The following is a 17,849-nucleotide window of genomic DNA, read 5'->3' on the forward strand; positions in this document are numbered from 1 at the left end:
CAGCCTTAGCCGCACCTCAGCCACATCTCAAACATTTGGTGACCAAGACAAGGCATCAAGCAGCGACGATGCAGACACCTCCAATCCAGGCCTCCTCTTTCAACAGCCATCTAATCTGGACGTGCTTTGCATGGCTGCTGATGCAGTAAAAACGACGAAAGAAGAGAATGTGAGCGATCTGAGATATGCACTGAACAATGGTCCTGTCAGTCTTTATTTTTATGTGTAGCGGTCGCCACTTGCGTGTTTATGCAGCATTTAAAGCTTCTCCAAATCAAATTGCAGTACTTCTGCCATGCGTACTTGCTGGAACTCAGGGTATTAGTTTATAATGGCAGTGCGAGAAAAATAAATGCCTTCATTAGGCGGCATTAATAAAATGCATCTTAGATAAAACAGCGTCAAAGACGAAGGACGTACAAAGAACAGACACCACAAGCTCTGTGCTCGCAACTGATCCTTTATTCATGTCACATATATTAAGGAGCCTAAATTAAATTTTAAAGTAAAAGGGTGTGAAGAAGAAGCGAATTAACCGAAGAATAAAGAGGAAGAAGAAGCATTCGTTGAGGTGGAGAGAGATGATTGGTGGAGAAGCATTCGGTGAGGTGGAGAGAGATGATTGGTGGGGAAGAGAAGACGACGACAAGGCTTACTAACAAGAATAAAAGCGCAATAACACGACACAAAGAAGGAGGAAACCGACAGGACAGGCGCTAACTTGCAACACTTTACTGTCTTCATAAACCACCGCGTATATATCAACCACAGGGGGGGGGGGGGGGGGGGGTAAAGACAGACAGGGGGAATCACAGTTGAAAGCACGTGCGTAGAAAACTCGAATGGCATAACAAGAACAGGAGATTCCGCAGATACTATGCCATATCTAAAAACTGACATTCTTTTTTATACATCACGATCGACGGGGTGCTAACACATGCACTCCCACTCTTACATATTCTGTGCGCTTCTATCAATTCGCGTGCGATCGTGACTTTACTTTTGCAGATTACACTTGTTTCCAGAAGTTTTGCTCCACATGCCCTCTTTCTTCCTTCTTCTTTCCAGCAATCCTTACAGTGAATCGGTATATTTGACCCGGTCCCATTCTTTAATGACAGACTGTGTTCTCTCAAACGGTCATTAATACATCGCCCCGTTTGGCCGATGTAAGTTTTACCACACGTCAGTGGGATGCTATACACAACTCCAACCGCACAATCTACAAAAGGATTAGCATGTTTCGTTTGGCAAACTTTATTCTTGTCCTTATCCGGGTTAGTCATTCGGCACAATGCGGCGAGTTTCCTGCGAGCAGAAAAAAACACTGGCATCTTGTACTTGGAAGCAACATGCTTAAGATTATGTGCAACTTTATGCGAATAAGGGATCACAACTGGTCTAAGTTTCTTTTCTGAGGTTCCACTTTCGTCTCTTTTTTCTTTTCGTACTTTCTTCACCTTTTTTAGTAAAGCTTCGCTGACTGAGCTCAAAACCGAAGGTGGAAAGCCCGCCTTTTTTAGCTTCTGAATCTGGGCGTAAAAGCTTTCCTGCGCTTTGTGGCAACACGACTTCTTTAGGGAGGATTCCAGGCACCTCATGGCGACGGCGCGCTTTACCGTTTTCGAATGCGTAGATCCGTACGGCAACAGTTCCTTGCGGGCACGGGGGCAATACTTCCAGCATGCGCTTTCGTCAGTAATGGTGATGTCGGTATCTAAAAACTGCAAGCTATTTCCCTTCGGAAGCTCATAGGTAAAATCTAAGCTTCCAGCGTGATTTTTAAAATCAGCTAAAACTTCTTCCACGACCCGCTGGTAGGACAAAGATGATTGTTTCCTTAATACAATTAAAAAGTCGTCAACGTACCTAAAACTCTTCAAAACACTGCCGTCAACAAAAGCACCTGCCAAGGCTTTGTCAATACCCGCAAGAAAAATGTTGCACAGTACGGGTGCCACACACGAACCAATACATATTCCCTTCTTCTGCAAATAGACCCGATCCTGGAACGAGACAGTCGTGGATCCCAAATAAAATTCTAAAAGTGTCAGGAAGTTATCTACTGAAATGCCTGCGGAATTTTGGAAGGCAATTGGGCCATTTTCCGCAATGCAGAGCGAAACAGCCGCCAGCAATTCTGGTTGTGGAACGGAGTAAAAAAGATCAACAACGTCAACTGAAAAGATATATCCGACGAACTCGTTGTTACTCAAAAATTCACTAATATCAAGGCTGTTCCTCACAAAGAACGGATCATCTACTACCAAGGTTTTGAGCTGTTTCAAAAGATAGCGGCTAACCAGGTTCTGCCAGGTGCCTCTTTCACTGACTATGCACCTAAAAGGGACAAGTTCTTTATGGGTTTTGGCGGTAAAAAATACATCCAAATTATTACTCTTGCAGTCACGAACACCGTTTGCGAGCTTAATCAAACCCAGCTCCTGACACAAAGAAAAGGCTTGACTTTTTACCTTCCCTGGTTTCAGTTTTGTCGCCTTGAAATTTCGGCGAATGGCCTCATTCGCTTTTTCACCGAACATGCCCGCCGGCATGGCGACGAACCCTCCATCTTTGTCGGCCTGCATGAGCCGAAGGTCATTGTTCCGGAAAAAATTCACAACACGCTTCGTTGGCGATCGAGGACGGCGTCCGGCGTTGGGAACGGTCCTGATGAGGCTATCAACCCCATCCAAGAGGCATCTTTCTTTGTCCTCTTCATCGGCTTTGTTGGCCAAACTTCGATTCACGGAGAGGAGCTCATGCTGCGAGATCTTGGGCTCTAGGCTGTACTTTGGACCTTTCTTGAGTATCCCAGCGATGTCTTCCGGCAGGCAGGCTCCTCCTAGAACTTGAAGCGCCGTGCCGGCACCTTGCGTTTTCTTGCTTCTCTTTGGTAACGCAAGAAGCGTCCTTCGCCACAAAAACTCTGTGGTCTGATCTGCGAGCTTTCTCATAGAGCGTAGCTTTACGACGGCGATGCTCAGTTGATCCCGGGCCATGCAGATGCATTGAAGCCTATCCCTGTACAGGCGAACTTGTCGCCACAACTCTGAACGTAGAATCCGGCACATTCTTTTCACATGTCCAAGGGAAGGCCTGGTGAACCCAAATAATGCGGCGATTTCATGCGGTACAAGTCCATTCTTGTTGCAGTATCCGAGAACCCTTGCACGGCACGTCGTACTAGCAATGTGGCTGATTACCACGGAGGCATCTGGAAGACTTGAAGGATTACATATAAAAGGGCCCACAGTAGAAGAAAGGTACTTCAGTAAAACACTCTCCGGGGCATGTTGGTTCATAGCTAACAAGAATAAAAGCGCAATAACACGACACAAAGAAGGAAACCGACAGGACAGGCGCTAACTTGCAACACTTTACTGTCTTCATAAACCACCGCGTATATATCAACCACAGGGGGGGGGGGGGGGGGGGGGTAAAGACAGATAGGGGGGATCACAGTTGAAAGCACGTGCGTAGAAAACTCGAATGGCATAACAAGAACAGGAGAATCCGCAGATACTATGCCATATCTAAAAACTGACATTCTTTTTTATACATCACGATCGACGGGGTGCTAACACATGCACTCTCACTCTTACATATTCTGTGCGCTTCTATCAATTCGCGTGCGATCGTGTCTTTACTTTTGCAGATTACACTTGTTTCCAGAAGTTTTGCTCCACATGCCCTCTATGAACCAACATGCCCCGGAGAGTGTTTTACTGAACGACAAGGCTTACGTGGACTAACACCGAGGCTATAAAAGGGCGAGTGAGAGCGAGGCACTGGGGGGAACAGCAGAGACGCGGAGGCTCCGGCGGGTCAGGGACACATCGGCTGGAAGAGAGCGACGCCGGCTACTGCTCCGGTGAGCTCCCGTTCTACGACATCGCATCGTGGACTTCCTGCTTTGTATGAGCCCGTTCCGGGGAGTCAACAGAGGACGCTACCACCTGCTACGGCCAGGGTTGTCTCCAGCGCTGTTGCCACCCATCCGGGTGGTGCCCCAATGCCAACAACACCGGCATCGCCTCCACGGGCGCTTGGACCGGGAGCTTGTACGACACAGCCAGTGACGCCGCCAGCGACGCCACACCAAGCACGGCGAACGCCGCCTCGACGCCGCCTACTGGATTTATACAATGCTGCAGCCGCACCGAACCATCCGTGAGCACGAACGCCGACCGCTAATAGTAGAACGCTAGTAGTAGACGCTGGTAGCAGTGTGCCCGGGTCGTGTGTATTTATAGCCTTTGTGTGCTGCGTTAGTTTTGTTAGTTTTGTGCTCTAGTGTGTGTGTCACGTAGGGTGTATTAAATCTGCATTTGTGTGGGTACACCCGTCGCCTAGTCTATTCTTTCGGTCCGAGTGTTCTCCGGAGAGATCCGTGACAAAGATAAGTGGCGAGCCGGTTCCAGGATTCATTTCCTTTTTTCTTTTTTGCTTTGTCTAGGATTTTTCCGAACTCTCGACGGCAGAAAGTATAGATTTGGCAAAAACGTTAGAACTGGCGCTCAAGCTAGGGTTAAACAAGGAAGTGGCGATGCGTCTCTATGACGAGGAGGGAAAAAGGAAGAAAGAGGAGGCAGATAGTCAGAGAGATGAAAGGGCGCAAGCACGCGCAGACGCTCGTGAAGCAGAAGATCGAGAAGAGAAAAGAGCTCGCGAGGCAGAGAGAAGAGCTCACGAGGCAGAACAGGAGAAAAGAAGGATAGAACGGGAGAAGGAATTTATTTTGTGGAAACAGGCGCATGTCGCGGGACGATATGAGGAGATCACGGACAATGATCAGCGTTCCTTAGCGGGTACAGAATCTCCTAGACCGGCCACAGTTTGCCCAAGGAAGTTTATGGCTCCATTTGATGACAAGAGAGATGATTTGGATGCATATATCTGCAACGATTAGAGCGGATAGCTTTGGGGCAAGGCTGGGAGCGCAGTGAATGGGCCACGGCATTGAGCATGTGTTTACTCGGAGAGACGCTGAATTTGTTTGGAAGGATGTCAGCGGCTGATTCCATGGACTACGAGAAAGTCAAAAAGGCACTCCTCCAAAAATTCAGGCTTACGGCTGAGGGATTTCGCGACAGATTTCGCACCGAGAAACCTGAGGATTCGGAAACCGCTAAGCAGTTTTCCTGCAGGCTATCCACCTATCTTGATAGGTGGCTTGATATGTCACAGAAAAGAGTTTAGAAGGTTTGCGTGACAACCTGGTCACAGAGCAATTTTTAGCGTGTTGCAGCTCAAAGCTCGCGCTATTCCTGAAAGATAGTTGTGTTCGTTGAAAGAGTTCGCCGACACTGCAGACCAATTCCTCGAGGCTCAAGGGCTAAGAAATTTAAGTAAGGCAAAGGAGGAAACCCAAACGGTCCTAGAGACAGATGCGGCAAAACCAAGAGCTTATGTCGGTGCGTCTAAGGCGCCAGTAAGGTGTTTTCTCTGCGGCAAAGTGGGACACCGTGCAGCTGACTGTCGGACTAGTAGTGCTGCCCAAAAAACAGGTTGTGTGTCAAGGTTGTCAGAGGAGGGGTCCTACTCTGGATGAGTGCTGATACAGAACGCAGGACCGAGCTGCATGCGTTGTCGACTCTAGGGTAGAACTTCTCACGCCATCCGAAATTCCACAGGTGAAAGGAGAGCAAACGCCGCTGGAAAATGAGGCAGTGAGTGGAACACCCAAGTCGAAAGCTGCAATGCCGGTGGTGGTTGGGCAAATAGGGGACCGTCCTATAATGGTGCTTTGAGACAGCGGAGCTAACAGAGTCTTGGTTCGTAGAAGCCTGGAGAAGGACGAGGATTTTACAGGAGAAGCGTCGGCCGTCACTCTGGTAGACAGCACAGTAAGGTACCTTCCTGAAGCCAGGATTCTAGTGTCCACGCCATATTATACTGGGCAGGTAGTGGCAAAATGCGTAGACCAACCCATCTACGATCTCATCTTGGGGAACACAACGGGTGCAAGAGGTGTCGAAGACCCCGATCCCGAGTGGAGGATGCTCGACGTTGAAGAACATCCAAAGGAGAAAAGGCCCGCGACAGCTCAGACGGGTGCAGTCAGCTCCTCGTCTGCAGTGGAGACAAGAGCTCAAGCGACAACCCGAGCAACGCAGCGTCCGCTCTCCACTCCTGTTACGATGTGCCTGAGCGTAACACCTGGCGAAATTGCAATTAGGCAAAAAGAAGACCCGAACCTGAAGACCTGCTTCCAAAGAGTCGGGGAAAAGGTGAAAAGAAAGAAGAGTCGGACGTCATTCGAGTATCAATTGGTAAATGGTCTTTTGCACAGGGAATGCATATTTAGTTCAGGAAGGCGTGTCCAACAGCTGGTGTTACCAAGAGATATGCGAGAGACCGTGCTACGCTTAGGACATGACGCCATTATGGCCGGACACAAGGGTGTTCAGAAAACGGTGTCTAGGATCACCGAGGAGTTCTTTTGGCCGGGTGTTCAGAGTGACGTTAAGCGCTTTGTTCGCTCATGTGACGTTTGCCAGCGCACAGTTCCGAAGGAAAGAGTTGGTCCCGTACCTCTGGACAAGATGCCAGCCATCGACCTACCGTTTCAAAGAGGGGCTATTGACACTGTGGGGGTGGGATAAGGTACTAATAAACCCCAATTTCAATGAAGAAAGAGCATAACGTTGGACAGGACTTCATGAGTGGAGCCAACTGAACAGCTCTAGGTATCTCTGGCATGTATCTTGTTGTTGTTGCGTTAATGTATCTTTGGGATTTATCTTGTTTTTGTTGCTGTTGTTGGTGTTATTTAATTATGCAAGGGAGTGTGTTGTGGACACGAACATCTTTATTAAGGACTCTGTGCGGACAGCGGCAGTGTGTGTTAGTGTTTTGGAAACGCAATTTGGTGAGCTGTGTTATTGGTGTGCGGTTGGTGTGTGCTGGACATCTGCGGTGTGGTGTGTGCTTGGTTCAGATTCGCCACGGAAGATAGTCCGTTGGCTGGATGGCTTGGAGATGAGGGTGACGTGAGCAGTTTGTCATAGAAAAACTCTTGAGTGAGGGGGTCCTTGTCACATATATTAAGGAGCCTAAATTAAATTTTAAAGGAAAAAGGTGTGGAGAAGACGACGCGAATTAATCGAAGAAGAAAGAAGAGGAACAAGAAGCATTCGTTGAGGTGGAAAGAGATGATTGGTGGAGAGGCATTCGGTGAGGTGGAGAGAGATGATTGGTGGGGAAGAGAAGAAGGTGACGACAAGGCTTACGTGGACTAACACCGAGGCTATAAAAGGGCGAGTGAGAGCGAGGCACTGGGGGGAACAGCAGAGAAGCGGAGGCTCCGGCGGGTCAGGGACACATCGGCTGGAAGAGAGCGATGCCGGCTACTGCTCCGGTGAGCTCGCATTCTACGACATCGCATCATGGACCTCCTGCTGTGCATGAGCCCGTTCCGGGGAGTCAACAGAGGACGCTACCACCTGCTACAGCCAGGGGTGTCTCCAGCGCTGTTGCCACCCATCCGGGTGGTAACCCAACGCCAACAACACCGGCATCACCTCCATGGGCGCTTGGACCGGGAGCTTGTACGACACAGCGAGCGATGCCACCAGCGACGCCAGCCCAAGCACGGCGAACGCTCCTCGACACCGCCTACTGGATCCATACAACGCTGCAGCCGCACCGAACCAACCGTGAGCACGAACGCCGACCGCTAGTAGTAGAACGCTAGTAGTAGACGCTGGTAGCAGTGTGCCCGGGCTGTCTGTATTTATAGCCTTTGTGTGTTGTGTTGGTTTTGTTAGTTTTGTGCTCTAGTGTGTTAGTCACGTAGGGTGTATTAAATGTGCGTTTGTGTGGGTACACCCGTCGCCTAGTCTTTTCCTTCGGTCCGAGTGTTCTCCGGAGAGATCCGTGACAATTCACAAAACATAAATTCAACACATATTACCAAAAGAACAAAGGAGAAGTAATCAAGAAGCTGCGTCTAGATAAGAAAACTCCCTTTCATGCAGTACAAGTGATCTGTTAATGATGCATCAGTTGTTCTGCATGAAAGTGAGTTGTCACATCTAGACGTGTCCTACTGATTTCTTCCCTTTTGTTGGTGTGTGTATTTATTCTGTATTTTGTAAATAAAGTATACCGAGTCCCGAGTACACTGTTTATGGTGTCTATTCTCTCTCCGTCCTTTTTTTTGCATTTTTCCAAGATGCTGTACGAACTCGCTCAAATGTCATTGTTACCTTAATAAACTGCATGCTGAATTTCACTTCTTCTATAAAAATGGATCTCCCTTTGTCTGCTTATGTAAGTGCACACTGCCTGCACCTTGGTGGTGTAAAGTACGTTTCAACAGCTGTCTGTTTCCTCTGGTTATTATGGATTGGATGTTTTCAATGTTACTTCATGTGTATTCATGTGGTTGCAGAGCAACTGACTAAGCTTTTGAGTAGTAATGACCAACACCTGTTTTGTTTTTCTATGCAGGCTTGCCAAACCGACGACAGCGCAAGCTTTTCAGGCACATTTTCAGTGTTTTTAACCTCCTCAGGATGAAATGGGGCCTGCACTTAAGTGAACCACAAAGATGTTTGTGACGCAGAAGTGCAGTGCAAGCCCCTTGTGGTTTGCCGCCTGTCTGGTGGGGACTCCAGGACAGCTTGCTGCACTGGGTACGGTAGCATCCTAGCCTGTGCAGCTACCATGAAAGATCTGTGAGGAGTGTCCCCTGTTGTATTTGCCCTCCTGCTGAGCATAATGCCACATTCTGCAGAGCGCTCGTGTCATGTTCCTATGACAGACAGACTTCTGCTATTTTTATGAAGATACGAAGATACGAAGATGCGAGCTTGGTGTCACTTATTGTTCCCTTGCAGTGCTTTTCACTGTATCCAGGAATACTGTTTCTCACCATTTTAAGAGTGCATGTTCTTGGAACGTTTAGCGTTGCCGATGCCGAACGTTTAGCGTGTGCGACGTCTGTGCACATTAAAGATCAACAGGTGGTATAATTTCTTCCAGAGCCCTCCACTACGGCACCTCTTCCTTCCTTCTCTCAGTCCCTACTTTATCCCTTCCTTCGGTTAAGGTGTAGGCCGAGATGCTAGACAGCGCCATTTCCTTTCCCGAAAAACCAACTAATTTTACTCTAGCTGCTCCAAAGCGCATGCATAAAAACCGAAAGCATAACTCAGTGGTCTTGTGCCTGACAAACCTCCACAAGCACAATCGCATTATATAACGAGCATGCTCGTGGTTCCCGCATTTTCCACCGTTTCTATGAATGCCCGGACAGCGTGCTCTTTCTGAACTGGTTGTTTCTAACTATACAAATTGCTGACTGCAGTCGCTGGTGTCGGCGGCTCGTAAGAATGGCCTCTTAGATCTGTGAGTGGCTTGGTGGCCACTCTGAACAGATGGCAGAAATAGCAACGGAACTCTACGATTGTTTCGCACGTTCAGCTAGGGTGCACGTGGACGTGCCGCTCTTGTAGTATTTGACGTTACTTCCTGAGCACCAGCACGGAGATAGTGCGGCTCTGCTGAAGACACCATTACTCGATGCGCTTAAGCACGCCAAAAGACTTGCTTTATTATAGAAACAAGTTATACTGCAGAAAGCCCTGTGGCCTAATGGAGAAGGCATCGGTCTCCTCACCGCGAGTATTGCGGGTTCGACTCCCGCCAAGGGTTCCCGCGGAGTGCGTCGCTGCTTCCTTTCTTGCTCCTAGTCAATGTGCTAACGCACACCAAAAGACTGGTGTGTTGATAGAAAACGGTTTAGCTCTTTCGCTACCACGATGTAGGCGACCGGGCATAAATGAACAACGTTTTCAAAAAGCTGCCGAAAACTCATTTCGGCGCTTGCGGACACGCTGCGCCATCTAGGATGTTTCCATGAAACCAAGTTCATAAAAGCAGCTTTTGTTTTCTGTTCAGAACGTGAGGGGGCACCGTGAAAATGATACTGTAGGGGGCCTCAATGCCAGCGCCAATGCAACCACGGCGCTGGCATTGAGGCACCCTATGAGACTGAACAGCCGCAGCAGCATCAGCCCGTAAACAATGGACATGCGTCACCGCCCACTCCTCGAAAACGAAATCCGATACCGAGCTCTTTGGCTGGTCTCGGTTGCGGTCTTCGCGACGAAATCCGTGACGATAAGTCAGACAACGATATACCAACGTCGGATTTCTGTTCCGACAGTGAGACTTCAACTCAGGGGCCTTGAAAGTCAGCGTGTATTCTCACGCATGTTTTGTTTTCGTTCGCTCTGTGTTTTCGGCAGTGCATGTGGTTGGTAACTGATGAGAAGGGTTTATTTTTTTTTTTTTGCTTCAGGGCCTTCGCGATTTATGACCAAGACAGTTTTCCAAGTGCTCAAGGCAGCGTCGCGTTTTGTCAACTGAAAATACGGCCAGCTGTCCATGTCGGCACATCGCTGCGGAGCAGGGTTCGGAGATTCGCTCGACTTCGTGATGTTCTTCGCGGCGGAGGAGATGAAGACCCTGTACTAAAACACATATAGGTTTGGATGAAGATTTTGGACCGGAAAACAGACGCTCGGCGTGACGGCCCATGGGAAGAGGTGAATCCGTTGGAGATGCAGAAGTTCATTGGAATCATATTACACACGCGAATTGTGGTCCTGCCGCATCGATATCTCTATTGGAATACAGGAATTATCTATTCTGGCCTTCAGTTAGCGACCAAATATTTGTTGTTTTTTTTCGGGAAAGGAAATGGCGCCGCATCTGTCTCATATATCGGCGGGCGACCAAATTTGCCGAAATCAGTTTTTCGTTTTGCTTCTTTTTCTGCACGTAGCGGACACGGAGGATTCAGTGGCGGCTGCATATATTGGGAAGACATGAAATTGTCCTAGCTTTTGGACCACATCAATGCAAGTTCATCTATCCTGATGTTCCAGAGTTTGCCCAAAACGCAAAAATTTGGCCATCTGGCTTTCAGGAAGCAGCTAATTGAAGAAATCTTAGAGTATGGATGAAAGAGAAGTCCACCGCCCCAATTCTCCCATAGAATTCATTCGTCAGCGACAGAAAAAAAAATGAAAGAAGAAGGAACTGCAAGCTGTGCTATCAGACATGGCCAGGATTCTGGTTCATGCTCCGCTAGTTCACAAAGCCGCCACCACGCGCCGCATGAAGTTGAGTGCCTCCTCCATCTCTTACATTCTCCCTCCCTGGTTTGGGAGAGAGACGCCGATAAGCTTCGCGCACTGTCCACTTCGTGTGTCCTCCCCTCACGGCCAGCGTCTCGAGGAGGGAGGGGGGCGGCTTTGAATTTCTGCTTCTTTTTTCTTTTCTCACCCAGCGTGTTCAAGGGAGACAGACTGTGCGGCTCCCCTACTCATTTCTTTGGCTGGGTTGCAAGTAAAGGAAAAAAGACCGGTCGCGGCTAACGCTGCGTACCCGCGACGTCTTTGTCTGACATTGAGCTGTCATCTGGCGAAAAAGATGCCGGCCCGTCGCTGTCTGGAAGACGTTAAAGTAACGAGCGTTAAGTGGAAACTCCAAGCGCCCTTCCTGGGCGTACGCGTCCAGCATAGGCGCTCTTGGTGTACGCGGGAACGCGCGTCGAAAAGGGGCATGCATCTCCATGTTCCTGGCGCTGGCTCGCTTCCCCTTTCGAGCCCAGGGAGAGAATTTCAAGCCGTGAAGAGAAGGGGTTGTGGCGCGATTAAAGGACAACTTAAACCGCGAAGAAAATTTGGGGAACCTGGAAGAGCTTAAAGCCATGAAGAAAAGAGTCACCGAGCTCCCCGTGATCCTCCCATTGTTATAAAGCTGACCCCTCTTCCGAAACAAGCGTTTGCGGGTCGGTAGGCTGGAAACGCTGATTGGTCAAAAAAGTTACGTCACACCTGTAACGTCGTGGTCACGTGACGTTTAATGACGTCATGTCCGGTTGGGGACAGACACGTTTCCCCTAGATGTTTCTCGGAATTCCCCACGTTGTTTGACAGCGTGCGCGGGATAAAAAAAGCGCATCTTTACCTCCACCCCACCTTCCTCCAGTAGACAAGCCCGTGTCTTCCCACTTTCATCCTTCCCTACAACCACAGAAAAAGAAGAACCCCACCCAGTTCGACTACTTTGCCGAGCGGGATGCAAGTGAAGAACCCTTGCCTAAATGTTCCCGCCATTCACGTTTGCCCCCCACCCCCCAAGACACTTTTCCAAACTCGGATGTTTTGTCCCCTTTTTGATTTTTCTTTTTGTGTTTGTGTGTGCATGCACAGTGCACGTGTCTCTACTTAAGCTAACTGCACCGCTGATTGCGCATTGACTATTCCTGCCGAAGAGGCTCCAGGGAAGTGTCGTGCCCAGGTTGCGTTTTATTCTGTTTATTTGTTTACTCGTTTTGGCCAGCGGCACGCGAGTATTTCTGTACTCGCCGCCGCTTTGCCTTGAGGGGCGCCTATTCTCCCCTCTCGCTTCTCGTTTTCCTTTCTTTCTTTCTCTTTTTTTTCTGCCCGCTACCAGCGGCTTCTCGGTGGACAGGGTGCGACAGCGCGTTTTTCTTTTTCTATTTATTACTCTTTCTCCCTTTTATAGTATTTTTTCTTTTGTGCCCATCTTCTTTCCAGCACCCAATTGCCTGTTGCTCTTTTCATGTGGCACCTCTTTTCTATTGGACATGTGTGCCAATTACAACTCCTCAAGAACGGGAGGAAGATCGCTGTAACTACAGTTTTGAGAAAGGATAGGCTCTTTTGGAAACGTCGACTCAAAATAAATCTGTCTAAATGAAGCGTCTCTCAACATTGCATATAGCATATTTAGTTACCCTTGATGTAGTGTCTCTGTACACCAACATACCGCATGATGATGGCATCCGAGCTCTAGTCGCCTCCTATGGAAAACAAAAACGCTGATGCTCCCAGCCAAAGTACCATCGCTGCACGTACTGATGTTGTCCTCAAGCTCCACTTTTTTGAATTCAACTACTCCTTTTACCTACAAACGAGTGGAACCGCTATGGGAACGAAAATGGCGCCAAACTATGCCGACATATATATGCATAGCATTGAATCGGAGTTTGTCCGCTCATACCCAACAAAACCGGCTTTTTACAAACGCTTCCTAGAGAACATATTCATGGTATGACGAAAACCGAGGACCAACGCATCCAGTTTATTTAAGCATTTAACAACATACATTCAAACCTCTGTTTCACACACACTTACTCCACCAGAAAAATTAATTTCTTGGACGTCTCAGTTCGAATGGAGAAAGGTGCCTTAATCACCAGTGTCTATAGAAAGCCCACGGATAGGCAACAGTACCTTCATTACAAGAGCTGCCCCCCACGCCACTGCAAAACTTCAATTCCATATTTCCAAGCTATCATATTCAAACGGATCTGCTCACAACCAGAAGACTTCGAAGAAAATTCTAGCCGTATGCGGGAGGTTCTGAGGGACCAATGCTATCCGGCCTCTATTATTGATGAAGCATTTAGGAAAGCGAAAGCAAAAGATCGTAATGAAATGTTTGGGGATCCCCCATCAGCATCCGCAAATGAACACCGCTCTAATTTCGTCTTAACCTTCGCAAACAACATTCCTAATGTCAGCAAAATCTAAACAAAACATTTCAACATAATCGAACAAAACGATCGACTGTCAAAAATTTTTCCAACAGTTCCACGGGTTACCTACAGACTACCAAAAACATACAGAAATACGTAGTTTACTCTACTCTCAATAAGAGAAAGCCTTTGGTTTGTCTACCTTGCAGGAAGAATCGCTGCCAAGTTTTCCAGCACATGCGGAAAACCGCACTAGCTCAAAGCACACACTCTAACTTCAAACACTCCATCCGCGAAAACTTGAACTGTGACAGTAGTAACATAGTATGCATGCTCGAGTGTGGCGATTGTCAGACGCAATACATTGGCCAAACCGAGAATTCCTTCCGAATTAGATTCAACAACCACCGCGCGCAAAACAGATCTCTTCCTCTCTTTCCGCTGTCGAAACACCTTTCCCAGGAATGTCACGAATTTCACAAAATAAAAGTTACGCTGCTACAGAGCGGCTTCCAAAATACCCGTGAGCGTGAGCAAAGAGAATCATACTTTATATATAAGTTTAATACAGTGCAAGCCGGTATGAATGAGATCCCTGGTACTCTCACCACACTTCAGAGGTCAGAGTCCTAGCCCTACTGGAACTCACAGCACCCCGACTGCATCGCCTGAGGTCATGCCAATTTGCGTGCATGCTTCCACAAGCCGCCCTTCTCCTCCCCCTGTCATTCTTTCTTGCTCATGCCCAGAGAAAACAGTTGTGACAGCAAAGCATATTGCCTATTCCCCCCTCAACTTTTTATGTATTTTCATATATTTTTTCATTTCTTTTTTCCTGCTTTGCAGATAATACAGCGTGATGCTTCAAATAGGGCAGTAACCCATTGCAATAACGCACACTTGGGCGATTTCGCGCCTTCGTTCCCCATTTCTTTCTGTTACTCTCCTCTCTCTTACAGTTTCTAGGAAAGAGCCCTCTTTTTGTCTCCGCGACGGAAGGTGGGGCGGAGGCGCCTTCGACGCATCTTCGCCTTTCGTAACTTCACTTAATTGATGTCTCCTTCGTTTTAAAATTGCGGTCGTGGCGGGAGGCGTTCCGGAACGACACTGACCTCCGACGCCGCGCGCCGGGATGCAGGAAACTCAGGCGCCAGACGCCTCTAAATAGGCAGAAAACAGTGTCTGGCCCGGGGTTTCCAGGAATGTACGAGGGGGCGTAAAATCCCCTGAAACTCATAGTAATGCTAGGTTTACCTCGTCGGCACGTTTTTGTATTGTAGATGCAAGATCGGACGACACACCGGAGCGAGCGATGTCATGCTGACGCCAAGTTTCCTCCGACCCCACCCCCCCTCTACTTTTCCTGCGTCACGTATACGTGGTGTCAAGCAACATGCATGTGACTGAAACTGAAACTCTGAAGAAGAGAAACTGGAAGTAAGAGAACTGAATTTGAAAATAAGAGAAGAGAAACTGAAACTGCTGCACAGTTCATTACGTAATAGACACAACAGTATCACGTATTACTTAACGTCTTCATAAAACCGCTGTTTGTTCTATAAGTTTAGCAGCATTAGTATATATATGCTACTAATGCCACCCAGGTAATGAACATGACTTACCAACTTAAGTAGTGTTGGTTCTGGTGTAACACACGAATAATTTATAGGCATGCCTTTGTGTAAGTCAGAAATCAAATTGTGAAGCAAGCCTTGAAAATGCCTGTGCATTTCTCATAAAAAAGTAACAAATTATCTTGCTTTCGTAGCATTCTCGTCATCTATATCAGATGTGATTGTAACCTTGAGCTATAACTTGAAATGACCCATGCTGGCTGCCATCAAAAATCGCTTTTTTTAATTCTTCAACAAACCTCATAACTCATTTCTGTCACGAAAGGAATTAAATGATTCACTTATGTCTCATTGCTTTGGCACAAGCATGGTTCATTATGCAATGTAAAATCTGATTTAGGAATATTGTTGTTACTTGTTGCACGGTTTTGTTCCTAAAATTCAGCACATCCGCCAGTGTTGCGTTCCCCCGTGGTTTTCCTTTTTAATAATTGAGTACAGATGAATAGCCACCGGATTGTTGGCCGATCGCCCAGTGTGGGTATGGTCCATTTTTTGATAGGCTAACAATATCGACAACATTCGTCTTTCACTTTCAATCATATATGGGCTGCACTATACTTTTTCTTCTACTTTTTATTGATTCCATCCATAATGATGTCAGAGTTTAAAGACAAATACATAATGCTTGCAGATCTTTCCTATGTGCCCAATTTTTGTTATTGCGGCTATGATGGCACAAAATGTAATGAAGAAGTTAATATATATTTCACCACTTCAGTTCGCAAAAACGCTATGAGAAAGAAAGGGCAAATCACTGATAGCCAAAGTATCTTTCACATACTTCTAAGCTGAGCAGATAAAACGACTAAAGAGGTAATTTTCCCTAAACTAATTTCATACTACGGCCGGCTTTCAGGCTAATTATGAGAAATGTCTGTGTAAGCATGGAGAAAGGGTTGAGCCGGAATGCCGTTATGATACATGGGAGAAAAAGACAGTAGGCATGGGAGGCACTGGCCACGCTATCAGCTTCCGCAAGTTAGGCTCACGCAAGCTCCGCTCCAGGTTAATCTGATCTCCTTGCCACGTGTTGCTGATACGCAGGCTGACCCCGTCTTCTATTACGACCATATTTACACGTCCCATGCGAAACATATGCCCGCAAATATCCTAAACGGTCTTTCTGAACACCTACAGAAATTTCCTCACCATACTGTTCTCTCCACTGATGCCTCCGGCAGCTGTGAGAAGACGGCGATTGGGATATATTCGCAAGATCTGGCTTGGAGTTATTCCGTTCCGTTCGTATCCCTGGTTATACTCCTATATTCTTCGTAGAGTTTTTGGCTATTGGTTTGGTTTTTCTCAAACTTCCCAGGCAAGTAGCACGGGTTCTTATTCTTGCAGACTACCTTTCAGTTCTAGTCTCTCTCCAAAATTCCGGAAAATCTTTATTGAATCGGTGGCTTAGGTTTTTTGTTCCGTGCTCAGTGCGTGAGATCCGCTTTGTCCGGTTACCTGCAGACATTCTGGTGTCTATTTTAACGAAGTACCCGATTTATTGAAAAGGTTAGATCTCAGCCATCCTGTAGTCTATCCCCTCCCTCACCTCATTCTGTTGGAAACTCCACGTTTCCAGCTTTTCCAAATATTTCAGCCAGCGTGAGTGATCCGTTACTCAATACCGTGGATTTTCAACCCTTACAGTACCCATGGAATGTCCGGTGGTGTAAATCAAGGCGTTGTGAGGTGTCGACGCTTCTGCGATGCAGAATCATTCACTTAAATTTGTACTTACGCAAATGCGGGTTCGCTGCGACAAACCCTTGTGTCTTATGTGGGCAAGTTGAAACATTAGGTCATTTTCTCCTCTCTTGCCGGCGGTTCGCAGTTCAAGGAAAGCAGTATTTGGAGGTCCCTCTTTCGAGGTTAGGACTCCCTCTGTCTCTTCCAGTTCTTCTCTAGTTCGGTGCGAGCGCCAAGGAATTCCCATTAAGCATTGTTTGTGGCTAGCTTCATGATTACATAAGTGCAGCTGATTGGTTACCTTGTTAGCTGTATACAAAATTCTTTCTCATGTCCAAAATGCTTGGTTCTATTCCTGGTAATTCATATTTCTTAAATTTTACTTAATTTCTCTATTTTTATCTTGATTCATTCTTCTACGCCGCCGCCTCACGTCTTTTTTCCCCCGTGCACATACTTCATTGGCAATCTCCACTGTACCTTGGGCGATCCCCCCGCGTGGGTATGTGCCATATTTACTGAGGTGAAGAAGAGTGTAGACTACAAACACTATCTGTACTTGTGTTCTGTGCTTTTATTGCGAAGCAATACTACTTTAGGTCGCACTTCAGCCCGTTCCGTGGCGAGGCGGTGGTAGGCACCATTGACCTTTAGCGTGACCTCGCTGCGTGACGTCACACCACGTGACCTAGAGTGACGTCACACCAGCTGTGTAAAAACGGGGCCCCATCTCACGCCGTCGCGAGGCGAGGCGGTAGCCACCAACGGCGACCTAACTCCCGCTCCTCTCACCAGGGGCGCTACGGTCGGTGTGACGTCACACCAACTGTGTAAAAACGGGGCCCCATCTCACGCCGTCACGAGGCGAGGCGGTAGCCACCAACGGCGGCTTAACTCCCGCTCCTCTCACCAGGGGCGCTACGGTCAGAGTCACGTCACACCAGCTGTATAAAACAGCTCCGCTCCTCTCGCCAAGGCAGTCGTACAGCCAGATGTTATGA

The sequence above is a fragment of the Amblyomma americanum genome, chromosome 1, assembly GCF_052857255.1.
Source record: "Amblyomma americanum isolate KBUSLIRL-KWMA chromosome 1, ASM5285725v1, whole genome shotgun sequence".
In the NCBI taxonomy this organism is placed as follows: domain Eukaryota; kingdom Metazoa; phylum Arthropoda; class Arachnida; order Ixodida; family Ixodidae; genus Amblyomma; species Amblyomma americanum.